The sequence below is a fragment of the Thermobia domestica genome, chromosome 13, assembly GCF_964235325.1.
Source record: "Thermobia domestica chromosome 13, izTheDome1.hap1.1, whole genome shotgun sequence".
NCBI lineage: Eukaryota > Metazoa > Arthropoda > Insecta > Zygentoma > Lepismatidae > Thermobia > Thermobia domestica.
The window spans coordinates 212,999,892-213,023,033 of NC_137466.1; the positions used below are offsets into that span (position 1 = coordinate 212,999,892).

The window sequence follows — 23,142 nt, forward strand, 5'->3', positions numbered from 1 at the left end:
CTCTTAACTAGGAGGCTCAATACTGGACTTAAAAAGAAGTTGGTCAGATGCTATATATGGAGCATTGGACTGTATGGTTCAGAGACATACGGAGATAGAGAAGAAATATTTGGAGAGCTTCGAAATGTGGTGTTGGAGGAAGAAGGAGAAGATAAAATGGACAGAGAGAGCAACAAACGAAGATGTTTTAAAACGGATAGGAAAGAAGAGGACACTTCTAGCCACCATCCTTCGTAGAAAGGTAAATTGGATTGGACACATCGTGAGAGGAAATTGTCTTCTTCACACCGCCATAGAAGGAAAGATGAAGGGAAGCGAGGAATAGGAAGAAGAGCACAGCTGAATGATGATTTGAAAGAAAGGAGAAAATATTGGGAGATAAGAGAGGAAGCTGAAGATCGACAAAAGTGGAAGAAACATTTCCAGGTCCAAATCTAAAATTAAAAAAAAAAAAATCCTCATTAGTCCCAGGACCTGCCAAATTGCAGAATACCTGAAAAAATAATAATATATTGAATAACTTATTCAAGGCGGTGAAAAAATATCTAAAATTTAGAAAGTGAGGTAGGTAATTTCTCCAAATTGTCCTTAAATGATGTAATATTGTTCTCAAGGCCTTACAGATATAATGTAAAAATTTGATGATCCGAGAATGATTTTATAAATTGCATACTCATATTCTGGCCTATCAGAAAAGTCCCAGAAAGAGTAATTAGTAATATTTAATAGTGATTTGTAAGTGCAGTACTATCTGACATATTCTAAACTTTTGATGTTCTTAATTGGTTAAAGTTACTTACGAAATAAACTATAGATTGTTGTCACCGTTAAATCAAAATAAATAAATAACCTACTTCTTCCATTTAAAATATATATATATATTTCGAGCAAGTGCTTGAGATTTTTCCGTTCCTAAGTTTAGTAGTATAAATTTCAAATGACTTACTTTCGACACTTAAAAAAAAAAAAAAAAAAAAAAAAAAACGGGGTCGTATGGAACAATGTTATTATTTCAGCAGTCAGATTAATATGTGTTTGGAGGACCCGTGTAGCGTAGTCCCTAATACTCTTGTCTTTGGTGTGAGCGGTTCCGGGTTCGATTCCCGGTGGGGACATTCGCTCGAAAAAGTGTAAAAGCCTTTTCAAGCCGGCCACCTTGAGTGAGGTTTTTCTCTTTCACACCAGGCAAATGCCGGGATGGTGCTCAACATACAGGTCCCAGACCACTTCCTTCCTCTTCTTTCCTCGGACAGTATGATCGGCGAGAGACGCCATCCCTCATACATGACGGGCTAACATTAGGGTTGCCATAATTTTTTGATTCAAAATACGGACAGACCCTAAAATGACGACCTATCAAAGATACGGTGCCCAAACACAAAACAAATATTTTGAAATTTCTTACCTAAAAATCACCTTTTTCCCGTATAACACAATTGTTTACTGTAATACTTAAAGCACTATTGAAAACTGACATGTTTTATATTTTTTTTTCATTAACACAAATATAATAAATCATGCCATTAAATTACATATATTAAATCTAACCAAAAGAACTCTGGAATGGGAAAATGAGACACTTATTAAAAACATAACCTACTTTATTAATAGTAACTAAAATATAAGTTATATATGATGAAAACACAATTCTTTTCGCCCGAAATTTTAGTGATTCCCGACTCGGAAATTTTCGGGCATCTCCAAAACCTGTCAAATACGGACATTTTCCTATTTCATGCTTTGTACGATACGGACCCAAAAATACAAACAATCCGTACAAAATACGGACATATGGCAACCCTAGCTAACATGGCCATAGATGCCAAAACTTTTGGGGCCTTATGCACAGTCGTTGTGAGGTATGATTAGCGTCATACTAAACGCCTGGGTATTACAAGAAACATATGTTAGTCGAACTTTTTAGTCTGGCACTAATCACGCATCGAAACGCCTCTGTATAAGGCCTTAGAAATTTAATTTCTAAATCTTTCCTAATCTGTGTTTGTCCGGATAATGTATTTATGCATGTTGAAATTGTGTACAGATCAAATAATTATATCAATAGAATTCTTGTTGCAGGAGATAAAATTTTTTGTCAGCGTCTGCAGAGCTACAGAGTGACGACCCTATTTATTTATTATAAGCAACTGTTTTCCATGTATTTGATGAACTTCTTTTCCGACTTGGAATATCTGGATATTTTGTTCCTAAGTAAAAATAAAAAGAAGCTAATTAGCGCTGCATAGTTTGTTAGGTAAGGCCACAGCCCCTTTCTGTTTTCAAGAAGACAGTTCACAGGGATCACACAGTTGCTTTACCCCAGCTGAAAAACTGTTGAATAACGAAACAACAGTGTAGCGTGAATGAGGCCCACGAACACCCAGGATGGTTGTCGTTTAGAACTTCAAATGGTTCTCCCTCGCCCTCAACCCTCTTCTGGCTGGAGAGGCCACAAGACATGGAACATGTGGTAAGGTCGTGGACGTAAGTGCATTTGATCCATCCGACAGCTGTATATGTAGGACAAGGGAAAGTCTACAAAAATACCATCTCATCCCACCCCAACGGGCAGGCATCCACTTCTTGAAACCCTGAGGGCAGACAACAAGATGCCTCTTCTCTTCTGCTGGATAGAATGGAATGAAAGCCTGGAACAGCCAGCTACCAGCTGCCCATTGAAAGAAATTGAACGAAAGACATCATGCAATGGAGATAGACAATCACGTGCTACTTTTATGAAGGCCATTCTTCGACATACATATCAACAGCAAGGACACTGCAGGGGGAAATATCATTCATTCTGTAGCTTTAGAAAAAATGTTGGAAGAAGTAAGTACACAGTATTACATACCTTTATTTAACCAATTAATGTTTTAAGAGCTCCTTTATTCTAAAAATATTTGAGAACAAAGTCCATTTACAATTTCTCTTGTCCCTGTAAGTTACACCCTCCATTCGAACCTCAGCCGAACTTTATTTTTTCCTCTCAAGTTTGCTGCTGAAATGCTGACTTCAGGCGTTCAAGTTTTAGTTTGTCTCAAGTCTTGAGGGGCCACTTTCGGAAAGCTCACTGTCAAAATGTATAGTCAGAGCTTTAATTATTTCTTTAACTGTATAGGTTTTTCTTTTCTTTTTTCATATACACTACACTCTCTCAGCTAATAGGGCCAGGTTTTACTTACAAGAAAGATGCTGAAATACCGAAAATGCCGGATTAATGGAAATATATTTTTTTTTCTACAGTATGTTATTTACTTTACGTACTGTATGTAATACTGCAAGTACAATTCAAGAGATATTGACACAACACAGATTTAGTCATATACACTACCATCCAAAAGTATTTGAACACAATGATTCTGATGGAGTTAGAATAAATAAAACATTGTCATATTTATCATTTAGAAAATATACATTTTCATTACGTAAAGTATGCTACATCAATTTACAGTCAAAAGTTCATATTTTTTGTATTCACCAATATGTCCACCTTTGCTTTTGATTATAGCCTGACAAATTTTGGGTAAACATGTAACTAAGTTTTCTAATGTGGATGTGGTTATTTTGTGCCATTGGTCTTGCATTATTCGCCACAAATCTTCGTGAGATATAGGGTAACGTTTCCGTACCTATCTGTCCAGTTTATTGCACAGTAGCCCTATGGGGTTCAAGTCTGGGGACTATTGGGGTCAATGCCATCTATATATATAAAAGAGAACGCACAAAATCCTTTGTCCGCTCATCACGCTAATACGGCTGAACCGATTTCTTTCATTTTTGGGGGGTTGTTAGGATTTGGACCCTAGATGGTTTTTATCATATCACTTTAATTTTCAATTACCAGTGTCTTGAGATAATTGACCAATCAGGTGTCAATACGTACAAAAAATCCTTTGTCCGCTCATCACGCTAATACGGCTGAACCGATTTCTTTCATTTTTGGGGGGTTGTTAGGATGTGGACCCTAGATGGTTTTTATCATATCACTTTAATTTTCAATTACCAGTGTCTTGAGATAATTGACCATTCAGGTGTCCATACGTACAAATCCTTTGTTATTAGTTCATCATAGGTATAAAAATAAACGTATTTATATGCAACCCGCATGACCCTGTGACTCGGCGGGTTAACATAACTGACAGGCGCTATAAATCACTTGAAAGCGAAAAAGTAAAAATTATCTAAGTAACAAAGTTTATTGCGTTCCGGGATGACCGCAGCGAAGCGGGGCGGGTTGGGGTGACCGCAGCGAAGCGGGGCGGGTTAACATAAATGACAGGCGATATAATGTTAACATTAGTGCAATCTTCTATGGTTTTTATCATATCACTTGAAAGCGAAAAAGTAAAAATTATCTAAGTAACAAAGTTTATTGCGTTCCGGGGTGACCGCAGCGAAGCGGGGTGAACGCTGCTAGTGTCTTTTAAAATATTTTGTTGTTCTTATGCCCCCAAGAACTACTTGCACAGCTTGGGTGTGTGTTTAAGGTCGTTATCGTACTGATAGGTAAACCCGGGCCCAATTAGACGGATTTCAGTTGGAACTAATAAGTTTTCAATATGTCCTTGTAACCTTCTTTATTCAATATTCCGTCTATTCGTACAATATCTCCCACAGCGGAACCACCAAAGTAGACCCAAATCATCACATGCTTGACTGGAGGGATGGTGCATGGTTCAAATGCTCTCTCATCAGGCCAAATACACTTCTCTAGGACCCGAACACTTCAAATTTTGATTCATCGTTCCAGAGGACCTTTTTACGATCAACCCTTGTTCAATTTTGATGTTCTCTTGCCAAATTGAGAATTTTTTTGTTTATCGTCTTAAGGAGTGGTTTCGATACTATATGCTAGTCACACTCACAGGTTTACTGCGACTCACATTGACATCTGCTGCTATTTCGGGTGCAGTCAAGAGTCTGTTGCGTTTGCTCTTCAGCATTATGTTGAAATCTTCCGTCGAAGTTGTAACCCGCGATCTCCCTGAGTGACGGTTGTTCAATATTTTGCCTTGAGTCTTAAATTTCTTGATGATGTAGTGCACCAGGCCTATAGCCAACCCAAAAATGTAGGGGGGGGGGGACCGGTAGAAGTTAGGGGGGCCCGACCCAACGATATTATAGTTCATTTGCAACCCTGCCGTGAAAATTTTAGGGGGGCAGTGAACATTTAGGGGGGAGGCAGTCCCCCGTGGATACGGGCCTGTAGTGCACACTTGATAGCGGTGTCTTTTGCATTTTTGAAATTTCTGGAATACTTTTGCCGGAAAGACGATAGTACGCTGCAGAAAATGAAACTTTATAACATTGATGCACGTTTTCTAGTCACGTGCGACAAGATAAAGTGAACGTGACTTATGGGCTTACTTAAATATAAAACTGATTCACCCAACCGAAAATACAAAGCCCAAGGAACACTGCCTAGTGAAACAAACGAAATTGAAACAAACGTCTAAATGCAAAGAACTTCCTATTTATTGTTTTTCGGACTACAATGAGATCACAACAACAATGTGGACAATATTTTAGTGTCAATATCATTGACGCTATGGGTTTCAACGGATTACAACCAATAGATATGTCTTTGTTGCTTTATTTTGACTTTACGCCGAAATATACAGGTGTTCAAATACTTTTGAGCGGTAGTGTATGTATAGCAGCATAAGTAGCCTACCCAATGGTACCGATTTCTGTGTAACTTTGAGACTAGGAGAAGGATTCAGCTTTGTCAGATATCATCTAACGAGATATTAATGATAATTTTAATACGAATACATAGGTGCAAACAAACTTCAGCAGGGCCATCCCCTGCCACTTCCCCTCTTCACCTCTCTCCAACAGGGTACAGCACAAAGTACAACAGGGAACACAAAATGTTGAATCTTATAACCAGCTTGAGTGTTTTGAAACATGTTACGGTGGTTTGCGTTTGTCTTGAGTACCGTTGAATTTGATTTTGTTTTTCATGTTGATGCCATATAAACAGTAGCAAGTCATATGTTGCACTCAGCAGCGACGATTTTCTGAGAAGATGATATTTTTAATTTATCTAAGATCTCTAATTTCTTGAACAAATTTTCAGTTGCATGTTCTGCTTTGGATGTCATGACTGAATCCACCATTTCACAACAATCACTTTTTTTTTTTTTTTTTTTTTTTTAATAACTCGAACTTAAAATGTTACACATTGCTAGAGTTCAGTCACACCACTGTCTTAGTTATGATAAATATAACGTTAAAAAAAATCGACGGCCGAAATTACTTGAGAGGTTGAAAATAGCCAACTGCGCATAATTTACCGGCACATAGGCATTTCTGTCAGGCTCAATTTTTTTTTTTTTTTTTTTAATGCATTTCAAGGTTTAAAATACAATCATTCCTGATCTGTTTGAGGATTATGAGCAGGTGTTGGTAATTTTATTTTTCAGTTGGTTACCATAGTTACCAGATACCTGACGTCCTGCTTTACTTGGACTTTTCCTTTTCTTGAGCCGTAAAAGTAATTCGGGCAGGAAACGAGGAAATGTCTTTGCTTGTTTGTTTTCAAGAAGTATGAACAATTGCTTCAAATTGGGACACGATAGCTCAAGGTCGGGTGTTTTTACCTTTGGTATGTGGAGTCATTGGTTTCCTGCCAAGTAAGTTTATGGTGAACATCATCATATCTGTGGGTTTTCTCGGGGTGCTTTCGTTTCCTTCCACATTCTCATTCTACTAATTCTTCCATTATCATTCACTTGCCTTAATCATCCGTCTCCCTTAACCTAAAGGGCATTAACGTTAGGGGCGAATCCAGGGGGAGCGATCGGGGCGATCGCCCCCTCAGAAGATGAAACTTTCTTATTATATTATATATACAAATAAAACCCATCCCAAAGTTTGGAGCCCTTAAAAGTAGCAGTATGACAACCCCCCCCCCCCCAAAAGTCGGTCCTGGATCCGTCCCTGAAACGTGAGATGTTAAACTGAAAGATTTCATTTTATTTTGCAACTGCTTCAACAAATTATATTTGTAAGCAATTGTTATCAAGGGCGCCGATCCTGGGGGGCCCGGGCCCCCCAAAGCTCATGTGGGCCCCCTATTGTATTTATGAATGTACAATATTTGGCATAATTTGAATGCAATTTGTTTTAAAATCCTCATATATATACCTTCTGCATCTGAATGGCCCCCCAGATTTACAGAGAAATCGGCGCCCTTGATTGTTACATTAATATTATTGCAATGTTCAATTTCCAAAGAATACAAATATGACACATCCAGCTGTAAATGTGATGAAAATAAACTTAATTTTTCCGTAATTGGTATTTGTAAAAGTTCAGCTGTATGAATTACATTTTCTTTTGTTATGGCTTACATATCCTTCGTAAGAAGGCCAATTGGAGACATCTTGTGAAGAAATTGTCTTCTTCATACCGCTATAGAAGAAAAGATGGAAGGAAAGCGAAGAATACGAAGAAGAAGAACACAACTAACCGATGATTTGAAAAATAGAAAAAAATATTGGGAGTTAAAAGAGGAAAAATATTGGGAGTTAAAAAATCTTTAGTCCCAGGACCTGCCGAAAGGCAGAATATTAAATAATAATAATAATAATAATAATAATAATAATAATAATAATAATAATAATAATAATAATAATAATAATAATAATAATAATAATAATAATAATAATAATATGACGTTAAGAGATTGATGCAGTAACACCTTTTTGTGAATCTAAAGCTGTCATCTCCTTTAAAGTTTGTCATATAGTGACCCTAATAATAACAGCTCCTCAAAGTGTTGCAATCACATTATCATTAAATAACATTCCTTGGCGATTATAATGCAGATAAAAGTATCAATTTCTTTATCTTGGAGCTAGTGGACAGGTAGCTAGTGGAGCTAGTGGACGGTAGCCAGCCTAAAAATGTAGGGGGTGGGGGCGGTAGAAGTTAGGGGCTCCGGATCGAATCATATTATATTTCATCATCATCATCATTTACAAACCTACTGTGAAAATTTTAGGGTGGCCCGTAAAAATTTAGGGTGTCTTTCCCCTAGACTCCCCTTGGATACGGATCTGAGCGGAAATACTATCAGCAGATCAATATTTCTATTTTATTTTTTAAAATTCATCAGTAGATCAGTAGGTAAGTTGAGTAGGGTCGGTAACACAGCGATCAATAATCATAACAATTAGGAACAATTTTGTCCAAACAACAACAGCATTCATCGTAAAAGCTTGACAATGAATTCATATGTGATATTTTCAAATCATTTGTCGTTATATATATATATATTAAAAGAAAAAAAAAGTAGCAGAAAGTCTTAATGGAGCAATTGCTAAAAGCTTTGCTTCAGAATGTTAAAAAAAAACGCGAAATTTTCAAATCATTCAGAATGTAAAAAAAAAAAAAAAATAAAAAAAATAAAAAAATAAATAAAAAATAAAAAAACCGCGAAATTTTCAAATCAATAGTACCATTTAAAAAATACTATTCAATAAAATTTAATAATTTCTACTTCTGGCGTTAAGATTTACAGTAACTACATAATTACTTCAATGTATTCAATGTATTCAATGTATGTATTCAATGTAATATATTAAAGCAAGAAAAACTTTGATCTAAACATATTCTAAAGGTGATTAATTTTCTTCTGATGGCTTTTAAAGCGGAAATCGTTTGTACCGAGAGGTGGGGGAGGGGGGGACAGGTTCACAAGAGTCAATGTTTTCCCTTCAGCATTTATACATTTCTCTTCTTACACAAAACTGCATGCAGTCTACATGTATTGATATTAGAATGATGGTATCGATATCAGCACTTAGTATGAATTTTCGATATTTGTAAAGAAAAAATATGTATTTTCTGGTACCGGCACAGGAACAACATTCTGATAATTTAACATACGCGCCACAAAAATGTCAACTTAGGAACAGAAAAAGATTCCGTAAACTGATTTGCCTTGATTGCTCTTCATGTCGAAGAAAATCATCCCAACCGTAATCAGTGGAAGTTTTACGTGATTTAGGGGATTTAGGGCTTTCAGGTTGAAGCCCACTCAAATTGCAGAATTTCTTAAAATAATAATAATAATAATAATAATAATAATAATAATAATAATAATAATAATAATAATAATAATCTAATGTTAGTCTTTCCTATGCATATAAGAGCTTCCAGTTCCCGCAAAAATCTACTGATTTCCAAAAAGAAAAAAAAAACGAAATTTTTCTGAGTGAAGCCCTTCTCAAACTATTTTTTTTTTTTTTTTTGGATCCGCCACTGTTCGTAATTTATTTTCCAACAAGAAATTAATTCCAGCACCTACCTAAATAGCAAATTTACCTAAAATTAGAAGGCACAAGGCACCAACAATACTTTCCTAGCTACTGCTGGACTACAAAGTAATCCCGATTAGAGGCTGAAACCACCTGCTTCCAGTTTTATATTTTCTATGACTTTAAAATGTTTCACACTTCAATTTCAACTATTCCTTCAAAGTCCCATGATACACAGTACTATACTACGAAACTGACTTAACTTTGACGGAAATTCTTGTAAGTGATATCTTTCAAATTTTGTCTTCTTTTACAGTGACTGCTTTCCATACCTCTATAAGAAGAAACCCTACGGTAGAGACCTGCACGGGCCGGGCTTGGGCGGGCCGACACTGATTTCTCTTCAGGTCGGGCCGGGCTGGGGCCGATTAATTGCAATTCTTTAATAATTATTCACTTTAGTTAAACGATAATTGGAATAACGCCAATCGTTGAAGTGTGCCCGTGGAAAATGTTACAAAGAATGCAATAGCTATTTACAGTTTTTGTTGCTTAGCGGCTCCACTTTCAGTATAGAGGATTGCAGGCATTGTGCGGTAAATTGAGCTCTGACCTTGACCTTCATTGAACCCAAAATATCACAAGAAGGGGTGGGAAAGTTTTGCCTGTCGCTAAACAATATTGCCATCTTCACTTTATGCTAAAAATCAATTAAGTTAGATTTTTGTTACAGGAAATGGAGTTTTTATTCTCTCGATGACAGGCAAAGTTCTAGGAGGCAAACGTCAGGTTGTGAACCAGAGTTTAGAAAATGTTTCTGAGGGTTAGGTCAAGTTTAATACTAAATTTTGAGAAAGATTGGGGCTTGAGCTAATTTTTTTAAAAAAATTATCGGGCCTGGGTCGGGCCAAAAACTTAAAATTTATCGGGCCCGGGCCGAGCTTGGGCCAAGAATTTTAAAAAACTTATCGGGCTGGGCCGGACCTAAGTACATTCGGGCTGGATTGGGCTCGAGCCGAAAAATTCGACCAGTGAAGGTCTCTACCCTACGGGTAATTAGAGCTTATGTTAACCGCCAATATTATAGCCAAAATCAGTTAGATATTCTAGCTTACGGAGGCAGCTGAAACTTTCTCTTTACAGTTCATGGTTTTACCTGTGCATCTCTTTCATATTTCGTGCAAAGTACCCCGTCTTACAGTACTTTGAATGAAAAGACATATTTATATAGAACACATTTCTGCAGACGATAGAATTAAATACAAAATAATACAGCTATATTTTAGGTTTACAAGTCTAGGGTTACTAGTGTCAAATTTACTACACTGTATTTATACACAAATCGTAAAAGAATTATAATTTTTCAACAATTATTTCGAATGGTGTGTGTGCCAAAAGTAAACCTGCACGAAATGGAATGAAAAACAGATCTGGGCACATTTCAATAAAATGTCTATTATTAGGACTTCCAGAAATAATATACATTTCTTCAGGCTTTAAGCTGTGTCAAATATAGGTACCTTCAACTTAATTTGTAAAGAATGGATAATGCAACGCAAAAATTCCATTGAAGTTTGCGATAGTTGGCATTACAGTTACAAATAATTATTGCATTATTTGCATTACTTTGCGATTTGCAAATTTTGCGAAGACTTTATAGAATGAGGCCCTAATTAGTAATACCTCAAATTCGTCGCTAGAAATAATAAAAAATGTTTATTAAATTCTAGGGAAGCATATATCATATCTTCTAGGGGGATCAACTTAAATATTTTTCTACGGGGGCCCAAATATTAATGCTTGCCCTCGCAGAAAATATTCCAAGTTATGACGCTGTATTCAACAAAGGTTTTCTAATGGAGATATAAGTAGCCATTTTTGGATACTTTTAGAAAGTTTATAGCAAGAGTAAAAACGAAAAAAAAAAAAAAAAAAAAGATGGGCTCTTGTTTTGAATTGCAGAGAAAAAAAAGGGGGGGGAACTAGAATAATGGGAAATTTATGTTTTTTTTTTTTTTTTTTTTTTTAATTTTGACACTGGGGCTGTCAATACGTTCACAAATTCTACACAATTACCATAATCAAAGCTGCACCAAACCAACGCGGGGAGTCCAACTGGTTCGTGTCCTTCCCCACCCACACACACACAAAAAAAATCGTTACTCTACATATACTTGCACATTTTCTTTATAAGGCTGTACTTAGTAGAGAAGTTATTGATGTACCACATAGATTTGATCTTACATATCATCTGGATTCTTTCTTCCCCTATAAAAAACAATCAAGTTCTAGACTTTTTTCTGAGAATATTCAATATTCAACAATTACTTATCTTCTTTTCGGATGTAAAATAACAGCGATTTAATACTATATAGTATTGTACAGAGGTGACCACTTTAACCTAACCTCACTCAACCTCACGCTCACAAACTCATTTCGACCTCACGCTCACTCGACTTCATGCTCACAAACTCATTTCGACCTCACGCTCACCTCACCAGTCTGACCTCACGCTCACATCGCCAGTCTGACCTCAGGCTCACTCAACCTCACGCTCACTCAACCTCACGCTCACATCGCCAGTCTGATCTCACGCTCACGTCACCAGTCTGACCTCACGCTCACATCACCAGTCTGACCTCACGCTCACTCAACCTCACGCTCACTTCGTGAGGTCGAGGTCGAGTGAGCTTGAGTTCCGAACTCGTGAGCGCCGACCTCATGAGTTTGGACACTTTTAGACACCCAAACTTAGAGCGCCTTCTTGCAAGAGTTCCTGGGTGCGTGCCTGGCATACGCAAGGGTGTTTTCGGTTTGAAATCACTCCGTTTTGAGAAAGATATTATGGGGGAAAAATATTTACTATATTAAGATATATATATATACAGAAAAATCACGGGTGTCCTGAAAGGATATGAGATTGAGCTCTTGAATCCCCTTGACGAAATTCTGCGTACGCCACTGAAAGGTGCTTGGGAGAATGCGTCTTGTTTATCATTGTTCTCCTCCATACTATAAGTAAAATAAAGTAAAACAATAAAAGTTCAAGTATCTGCTATCACAAAGAGATGAGAAAACTTTTCAGGTTATCGAGCTCGTGTAGAATAGCGGTCGTCCACATTCGTTCTTCATAACTGCGATATTCCCTGTCCAAACATCGCAAGCTAGCATATTGCAGAATTCAAGAAATTACTAGTTAGTAAGCCAATCTTTTTTCCCATTGCCCTTGTTGGGATTATTAATAATTCCACTGCGGCTCTATTTTTTTTTTTTTTTTTATCCAGAATGTTCTTTCTGAAATGCAATCAGTCTTCATAAAATAAATAAGTAAAACTAGTAATCTAAACTTAGTTTTGTAATATTTCTTATTCATGGATGGAATTAATAATAGAACAAATGTTTTTCTTTTTTGGTCAATTTGGTCAATAGAGAGCTTTTGTATATCAACACTTCCAGACAGTCTGTTCGCTAGGGTCTACGATAGTTAAAGATTGCAATAATTTTCTAGTCCGTATTACGCGGAATTAACTTCTAAACACTGTTATTCCAAGAGGGGAGGGGTATCGGGTACACAATTTATGCCTGAAATACTGCACCATAAGAGTCCATTAAGTTAGGCACATGAAACTCGGTTACATCCATACATAAACTGCTTATTAGAAATAAGTTTACACGTGTCCAAGCGTCTTCGAAAATTTCGCTTCTAAAGTGGGGAAATTTCTACTATATTTTAAAGTCCCATTTTACTCTTATAATAATAATAATAATAATAATAATAATAATAATAATAATAATAATAATAATAATAATAATAATAATAATAATAATAATAATAATAATAATAATAATCTAAGGAAACGATCTAATCGTTTAAAATTAATTTTTGAACATTTATTTGACTTAAGTCTAGTTGGAATTTGCAACTTCATTGAAATACGCTTCTTAACTCCTTCAGTGCGTAATTTTCAGATGCGAACGGCTGTAAAAAGTGTAGGTTTTTTGTCATTATCACTAAAAGTGCCATCATCACTTTCCTCCGAATCCGAACCTGTTGACTCTAAATCTGTTTCAAAATCTCTTACATCAGAGTCAGTAATTAATAACTCTTTCTCGATGTCAGCATCGTTGAAATATCGTTTTGACGTCATAACTGTGCTGCCTGCTCTCAAACAAAACATAGAATGAAAACTGTATTTGACGAAGCACAAACTCTATTTTAATTTCTTTCTTTTTCCTCTTCTTCTTTTAATTAAGCAACAATTGAAACCAGCTGAGCGAAAACTCGCTAAATATTGTCGGGATAACAGTACTCATACTATGGGCAAGTATATTCGCCATACGCAATACAAAATAGCCAAAGCAAAATGAAAACGTATATATACGCCATCCGCACAGCAGGTGCGTTTTGAAGACACGAGTTAATTCGCCAGCCACACTGAAGGGGTTAAGCGCAGATGAGGGTGGAAGAGGGGTTAAATATGGCGTATCTTTCAAACATTTTCCATAAGGCTGGTCTTCTTGTACGAAGAACGACCTAGTGCAGTAAATCCCTGATTATCCACGGAATTGGTTGGCGAGAGCACTATGGATAACGAAAATCGCGTATAACCCGAAAAAAAGACTAAAAATGAGGTGCAAACGCGAGAAAAGAAAATATTTCAGCATAAAATTTGTTTTATTGTACAAAAAACAATAAACCTTATAAAATATAAACAATACAGTAAATCACTCTTCTTAATTCCCGTTTTTCATACCTTAGAACAATTGACTTATGCTTATCAGAATAGAGCTGCACTTCGAGAGTGTATTATTGATTTTTACAATGCAACTCATTTTTATATTTTAGAACATACAGTACTTATTTGCATAGGAGTGTCAGTCCGCAGCGACTCTTATGAAGAATAATAGAAGTGCGACTGCAGCAGTTTTCTTTTTTTGCGAGACTCGCGGATAATCGTAGTTTTACTGTATATGTCTTTGTTGTACTATTTCATTTGTTACTTGTTTCTGATGCTATAATTGGGCTAAAATGGGCAATGTCTTCGTTGTAACTGTTGCTACACAATTAAATAAACGAATAAACAAAAGTTTTGGTCTGAGTTTCTTTCTACATACTGTAAGTGCTTCGCAGCAGTGGTTTCCACTGAGTCACTCTCTTGTTTCTTTTTCCTTTGAGGCCTGATCACTGCGAAATTAAAATACCGCTAATTTTGCAGTAATTATGTGATTTTTTTTTCAAATAGATAAAAGATAATCGAACTGTGGAACAAGAGCGCCCTAGATAATATTATTTTGCACGAGGTACCGTTATGACGAGTCACCTAGTAGCTTACCGTTTGTAGCCATTTCGAAACGCGGAAATAAATGCCGATTTTCTAAATGGCTGGAAATCGAAAGCAGATAAGTAAGTCATGATAATGGTATCTCATGTAAAATATTATTGTCTAGCGACCTCTTGTTCCACATTTCGATGATCTCTTATCTATTTGAAGATATCACATATTTACTGTAAAATTAGCGGTATTTTAATTTCGCCAAGGTGGGACCTCTTAATGCGTTGTGATTGCATAGCAAGATCTGTCTCGGGTTTGCTTGCGTAGCTTAAGTAGTTAGCATTCTTATTTTCTGTATAGGAGGCCTGTGCTCGATTCCCGATGGAAGTTCGTGTAAGATTCAGATTTCATGTTACCTTGTAGGTTCACATCTCACATATCGTCGGTGTTAGAAAAGGATCTTCCACTTCTGGCCTCGATATTGAATTTGTGAAGCTTGGGAGCCTACTGTAGTGTGTAATTTAATAAAATTTAGGGTTTAATATTATAGCTATAGACTGAAGATACGTGATATATAAATGAAAAGGGTTGATATTTGTTAACTAACATTTATGATCATGATTTATGAAGCATCTAGGTTAAGTCAGAAACATTCTGTGTCTGTCTTCTGAATTATGCATGAAGGGAATATACATTCCTAACTGAATTAGGTGTTTTACGAACAGTATCACAGAAGTATTAATCTGAGCTTACTTTACATTATAAAGATACGTATCAAGACAACAAAAACAATTCAAAGTTATAATAGATTATGCTTAATGATTTTATAGAGCCAATGATGGTATCTCAGTAATGATAATGGTTAGCTGCGATGTTTGATTTTATTTCAATATTCAGAAATCGACCTGTCACAGAGACCTATACAATCTATCATAGGCAAAGTCATCGTGACATGTAGCTGATTGATAAGTTAAGAGGAGACTTACATAGCCAGGTGAGTGTTTTGCCATCTTAAAAGTCTTGTAGATCCAGATGAAAGATGCAGAATGTAGAGAATGAAGAGAGTATCTTGAATTCTGTCTTGTTATTGAAAATTGCGTTTTTATATATTAAGCTGGCAAAACACTTTCCCTTTTAAAACTATTTACATTTTCTGGTTTGAAGACTGATGTAAGCCTTATGACGTTTACAAAGATTCTGCTGTTGTATCCACATTAAATATTGAATGATACTAATTTTTTAAAATTATACTCGAATTAAAGTCTAGATATTTGATGAAACAATACATAATTTAATTAAAGAACACAGGAGTTTTACTGCGAAAGTCACTCTCTTTCCATAAAAGAAGAAAAAATAAAATAATAGTTTGATTAATTCGTTTGCATTTGAATGAGTCTCTTTTCAGCACCGTAAGGGGACTATGAAACCCTGAACTCCTGCGCCCTGTGCTAACACTATAGCCAGGAAGGAGGCAGGGCTGGATCCAGGACCGACTTCTGGGGGGGGGGTTGTCAAACTGTTACTTTTAAGGTCTCCAAACTTTAAGATGGGTTTTATTTATAGATATAAAATAAAAAAAGTTTTACTCTTCTTGGGGGAGGGGCGATTGCCCCAATCGTCCCTCTGGATCCGCCCCTGGAAGGAGGGAGATTCCATGTACCTATTTAATTTTTGAAAGCACGTTAGAAGAGAGATCAAGAAAGCATAAAACATAATAACTAACATAAATAACCTCAGAAGTTCATTATTCTTCCTAAGAATCGATTCGTGATCATTCGTTCCAAAGTTATTCACAAGACAATATATAAGAGTGGAAGGTACATACTTTAGCTATTGACTGTACATTCAGCAATTGAATGATGGTTTGTTCTCCGCTGGGACATATTCATGACCATTGCTTGGATCTCTTGACAGATGAAAACTTGAAAAGGTACTTCTAAGGGTAGGGATTTGTGATGGCCCATCCATCCCCAGAAGCCTCATGAATCGCAGCGAGCGCGTGAGGTACCGTTACCACTTTCTGTAGCGATCGCATCACCTACCAGGAGAACAGCAGGTGAGCGAGGTTTCTTTTTTCCATCCACTTCTTCCTAATTCCTTCAAAGGTTCTTTCTTCTCCTTTCTTATTCCTTTCTCCAGCCTTTCTTCCTGGTTTCCGTCTTGTTGCTTTTATTTTCCTTTCCATCTCCTCCTCAGGACGAAAGGGGAATCATCCCTCCTTTTCCCCTACAACTTCTTATACCGCCAAATATTGATCGCGTACGCCTGCTTCTTCGTCGACCTTCGCTCTCTCCAGCGCTGTTGGCGTAGGTCGCGTGAAGAATGGCTCCATTCTATGCAACTAAAAGCCTCGCCTTGCCTCTGCCAATGATCAAAAAAGAAAGCTTTTTCAATTTTTTTTTTCAACGTTTCTTATATCAGCAGCATGTTTCCAAAACTCCTGTCATGAAGCAACTGCCGTGTTCTCCACACTACATCACAAAAGAAATGTAAAAAGACGGGTCATTAGTTTTAAATAGGCAGGTGTTAACTTACGTTTATTTACTTTAACTGTCTGGCGCTACAGTTCACGAAACGATATGGTTGGCTTTTAGTTGGGTGATATGTGGTCAGTGTTTAGGGATATCCGCAGGAGTTTTCCAAGAGGGGGAGGGACAGAAGAACACAGCACAGTCGCGAATACACGCAAACGATGATGCACAAAACAACTACAATAATAATTATTATTATTATTACTATTATTTACGTACATATCTATTTTAAGTATAGTAAACTTACTAAAGAAGTAGGTATGCATTAATTGCAAATTTGGGGCAAAGCGATCTTCCTTACTGATTATTCATATGTATATGTATATGTACAGTGGCGTATTTAGAGGGGTGGCTTCCGGGCTTACGCTCCCCCCGAAATCTTACTTAGTATAGTAAAGTAAATGAAATATCTTGCAGAATTTTCACATTTCCAGGCAAAGCCCCCCCCCCCGAAAGTTAGCAAAGCCCCTTCCGAAACAAAATCGTAAATACGCCACTGTATATGTACGGTATATTTGTGCATCAGTTGTTTTCGTGAACGAACACGACATGGAAATAGTTGAATTTGGCATATCAGCGAAAAGCATAATGAGTTTGAAAAATTGTGTTCGCAAAACAAATTAAATAAATAATAATAATAATAAAAAAAAAAGCTTCGACCTATTTCTAATACTGAATATTATATTTTCCATTGTTTACAATGAGAATTCGCGCGCCAAATGCTAAGTCTATGGGCATCCCGTTTTTCCTCACTTATTTCTCACTGGTATGTCCGATCTGGACTGGATTTGAGACTTCTTACGACACTCAGCGCGCGCTCTCGAATAACATAGCCAAATTTGGTGAAAAAAAAACTGTTCAGGCATGTCTGAGATCCAGTTTTTCAGTGATTACTTCTCAATTGTATGTCCGCATCGGGACATGCGACTCTTTTACGACACTCAACGTGGTCTTTCAAATCAACATGTTAAATTTGGTGAAGAATGGTTCAGGAGGCATCTCGGAGGAGCATCCGGATAAACGAATGCCTAAGCTGAGTAAAGAACAGGCCCGTATCCAGGGGGGTCTAGGGGGGCCGGCCCCCTAAATTTTGCTGGCCCCCTAAAAGTTTTACAGTAGGCTTGCAAAAGGACTATAATATGGTGATGAACTATCATTTGCTTGGATCGGCCCCCCTCCCCTAAGTTTTTGGGCTGGCTACAGGCCTGGTAAAGATGAGCTCTTCTCCAATAAATTTTAGTGCTATGCTACTTAATATAAAATGATATATTACCCTTCGGCTGAGTACTTCGCTCCTGTCTTCCAACATTTGCTAGACCTGGCCTCGCATATCTTATTTCAGACTTTGAAAAGTCTAATACCAAATTTCATATCTAATTTATTTAGACCCAAACAGATTTTTCCAGTGCTAGTAAAAGTTTAACACTTTAAAGAGATTTCGAGATATGGCCATCTTATTTTAACAATTTAAACCCATCTTTTTTTATCTTTCTTTGTAGAAGAAATATCAAAACACGCTGAAACATGTCTTTAACTATTTTAAGGGAAAAGTCCAAATACCAAATTTCATATCTGTAACCATAAAGGATTTCGAGACATGGTCATCCTTATTGCAGCTCCACCTTTTTTCTTCCCTTCGGGGAAGAGATAATTTAATGTCTCTGCCTTCCTGATATTCGGAGATTTGGACATTTTACTATAGCAATTGCCACCCTTATTTGCCACTTCCTAGTAGAATTTCCAAAAATCCTTCATTAGTGGTGCCTAACGTCACAAATTCTATGCACTATCAAAATTTGAAGTTTCTAGTTTAAGGGGTTTGGCCTGGGCGTTAATCACCCCAGCACTCAATCTGGAATTTTTCTGCCATATATATAGAGGAGGGTATCCATATCTCCGAGGGTAGAGACGTGAATTTTGGTAAGTGGACTTCCCATTTAAAATAATTAGGCACTGGTTTCATAGTATTTTATATATTCCCTAGAAGGGAAGGAAAGAGGCGAAAAAAAACACCCACATTTTCCCTCGTTCCCTGCCGATTTTCCAAAAATTTTTCCTCTGTGATACTTCAGATTAGAAATCCTATGCAATGTCAAAATTTGAGCTTTCTAGCTTAAATGGTTTGGCCTGGGCGTTATCACTCAGAACTTTCTTCTAAAGAGATCAAGTACTAGACCCCCGGCAAGTGAAAGCAAATTAGCATGTTTTGACATGTATTTCCATAAACTAAACACTTCGAAAATCCAGGGGAAGACGGTAACTGCTTCCGTTGCCCTCTGCTGTGGGCAGACATAGTCAGCGCCATTGTTTCTGGCTTTCCAGGCAGGAGTTTGTTCCCTCTACGTTCAAGGAACACCTCAACTGTTTCGAACGTCGGAAGTTTTCTACCTCCGACAAGAATCGAACCGGGCTTCATAGGCACTAAATAATTGGTTAAACGGGGACAACATTCTCGCCTTTGATTCTGGAGACTTACCTTCGATCCAGGCGGGAGTACATTTTAAAATATGATAAATATATATGTTCTGTTACTATTATAATTTTATTATTGAGAGAAGATTTTCATCAAATTCATGTAAACCAAATATTTATAGTATCGAATAGCTCGGGGTTTCTCAATCTGAGGATCAGGAGGACTAACGGGTCACGAAGGAAGGTGAAAAAGATAAAATGTAATTAGCGGAAAACTTTTTTTTAATATCTTTAATTTCTTATTTTGAAAGACATCCATTCGTGTTGTGAAATATAGCAAAGAATATTAAACAAAATTTAAACAAATAAAGAATTGTTCAAAAAAAAAAAAAAAAACATTGGAGTAAAAGAGAAATAAAACAGTATATTGAAGTAGAAGATCAGATATAAATCAAACCACTTGACCTAACAGCCCTTTGTGGGCCAGAGCTGCTCCAACGCCATCTGTTAGCGACTGGCTGAACTACATCCTCCCTAACGAAGAAACACGTGGTCAGCTTGGTGCGTCTCTACTAACAAGCGTATCAGGAATTTTCTAGGCCTAGTGGACGTCACGTCTTTTATTCACGTGACTCCCCAGTTTGTCTCACGACGGCGGGTGGACGCAGAAACTTTAACTATATATCACTGTAAAATTTCGTAAGGGGTCCCAAATTAGTCTTAGTCTAAAGACCTGGGACACCTACTTATACCTAAATTTATACATAGTACTATTTATTTAAGAATAATACTACAGAGTGTCCAATATACAACGCAAACCGGAGTTTGGAATAGTAGAACTTTTGAACCTGAAGCGATACACAAATAATGGTTATACCAAAATGAAGCCTTGTTCATACACATATTTTTAAACTAGGAAGTAACAATTGAAGTACACTAGGAACCACACAGTGTTGCCAGATGTAACCGAAGGTTTTTGGTTTTTTTTTTTTTTTTTTTTTTTTTTACAAAACATGTGAATTGAATCATAGCTCATACGTATGGATGTTCTGTCGTTAATTTTCAGTTTGTTTAGATGGAGTAACTTGGAAACTATGGAGCAGGAAAAATTAAATTTTCATTTTCACCGACAACTAATCGGAAATCGTAATTTTCATAAATTAACACTCTGAATCTATATCTTGTATTCTCGGAACTCCGAAATGAAAATTTGTCAAATAAATAAATAAATAAAATTTCGGAGACACATGCATATTTGTTCTTTTCCTAAATATATATTTGTTATAAATTGGTAACTTTTCCTCCCGTAGCCCATTGTAGTAGCCCCCTGCTGTGTCTAAATCAATAACACACCCTTCCTATTTTTCACATAACAACATCCCTCAATGGAAAAGAGCGAGCTGGCAGGAGAAATTCTTATTATACCTGACAGGGTAGAAAGGAAGAAAATATGTTTTAAGATACTAGTTTGTTTACATAAAATGCACACTACCTCTCTAGCCATTATGGAAAGTTTTGGGAACAGCAGTGGTTTGGAAAAACGCGGGAAAAATCTAGTGGTCAAGGTCACGATAACATGCGTGTTGGAAATCACGTAAGCACATATTCTTTCCCTCTCTTTTTCACAACAGAAAATTCTTCTGTTTTGAGGATATGTGCTGGAAGTCATTGTGTCTTTGGAATTTAACGTTTGTTTTCAGTGTTGAGATCACGTAAACGTAAAACGTAAGCCATACAGACTACACTACTGAGATGTTTTACTTTATAACGTGATGTACAAGCAAATTGTCACATCATCGAGAATCGAGTTGGTATTAGCTGCAAAGATGACAAAACTAACATTTAGTGAACAGAGAACTTAGAAATAAATTATATTCAGAGTTCTTGTAATATAAAAACATATTAGCTTATGACTAACACTAATATGCACCCCCCAAAACATTTAAGAGTTGCAGGTTGCATAAATATCTAGTCGGAAATATGTATATATTCTTAATCCTTTTAAATTATCGCTTTTTAAAGGTAGATTATAGACTTTCAGTCAAACGGCTACAGCATCATCTCTATTTATCCTAGGATCATGGTTCGTGCCTCATTCTCACAAGGGAAGAGAGGGAGATTATATATCAATGTGGAAGATGGCTTGTACACCAATCGAAAGAACTAATGACGCCTATTACGAAATTGTAATAAAAATTTTCCGAATGCATATACTGTGAGAATTATATGAATATACAGGGTGTCCAGAAAATCTGTTTCCATCCTTAGAAATCGCAAACAGTGAACCAGACGACAAAACAGGAAAACACGTGTTTGATTATTTTAAAAGTACAACGCATCAAAGCAAAAAGTGTGTCCCAGGGCCACCCGCAAGGTCCCAGGAGGAGTCCAACTCAAAAATTACAAATGGTGAGGGGGTCAAATAGCATATCATTGGAAACCTGTTGGGAAACGAAACGAAAGAAGAAGGAACAAGTCTCGGCTCTCTACAATCATCCTGTGCAAAATGGTCATCGGTCAAAATGTCAGCAAAAATGTCATTGTAAAGTCTATGGCCACCTTTAAAAATAACTTCTCGTTGAGCCCAGTAATATCTAAAATAAATAAATAAAATTAAATTAAGAAATAAAAAAAGAAATAGCATTTGACTTATTTGAGTATAGAACTGACTGACTAGCTAACATACAGGGGTAGACAAAAAGTCTAAAAACACTTCATACAGAACACGTAAGTTTGGCCCTCCACTGTACAACGTGTGTTGCGATTGCCGATCGCTTTTTGTTTTCAATGTGTCATGTGGACCTTCCTTTTCCAGTCACCTGTGAGTGTCGTGGTGTGAAAGTGGTGCGGTAAAATGGGCAATCGGACAGACTTCCAAAGAGGCATGATCGTTAGTGCTCGTCTGGTTGGAGCTTTAGTGGCAACAGTGGCGAACATTGTGGGGGTATCGAAAGTCACTGTATCCAATGTCACGAGGGCATACACAATTCACGGCCAAACGACGTCTGCAAAGCACAACAATGGTCGAAAGACAATCATGTCAGATAGGGACCGGAGGGCATTAAAACGGATTGTAGCAGCTAAAAAGAAGACCACTGCAATGAAAATTACGTCTGAACTCAATTACGGCCTACAGAACCCGGTTTCATCGAAAACAGTGCGACGGGAACTTCATAAAATGAAAATTCATGGCAGAGCCGCTATCGCCAAACCCCTGGTCACAGCAGTAAATACGAAGAGGCGTGTCCAGTGGTGCAAGGACCACAAGGCGTGGACTCATGAGCAGTGGAAACACGTAATGTGGTCCAATGAATCGATCTTCATCTTGTTTCCAACAACCGGTCGTGTTTACGCATGGAGAACACCGTCGCAGGCCTATGATACAGACTGTCTGCTCCCAACTGTAAAGCATGGGGGTGCTTCTGTTACAGTATGGGCAGTGATATCGTGGTTTTCCGCAGGTCCCATCATAGCCCTGCATGGAATGATGAATGCTAAGGCGTATGAGGCCATTTTGGGGACCAGGTTCTACCAATGGCCCAAATATTGTTCTCTGATGGCGATGGCATCTACCAAGATAATTTGGCACCCTGTCACACTGCGAAAACGGTGAAATCATGGTTTGAGAACCATGACCAGGAGCTATCACACCTCCCC

The 23,142-nt window shown here is 37.1% G+C and overlaps 1 long non-coding RNA gene across 1 annotated transcript in view; it reads left to right on the top strand.

Annotated features, from left to right (window-relative positions):
- Positions 1 to 2,413: 2,413 nt before the first annotated feature.
- LOC145667512 (uncharacterized) overlaps positions 2,414 to 23,142 on the top strand; it is a 96,088-nt gene continuing 75,359 nt past the window's right edge. Inside the window, exon 1 of the long non-coding RNA XR_014127895.1 lies at positions 2,414 to 2,829. This is a non-coding gene — a long non-coding RNA (uncharacterized LOC145667512). The remainder of the gene's footprint in view (positions 2,830 to 23,142) is intronic.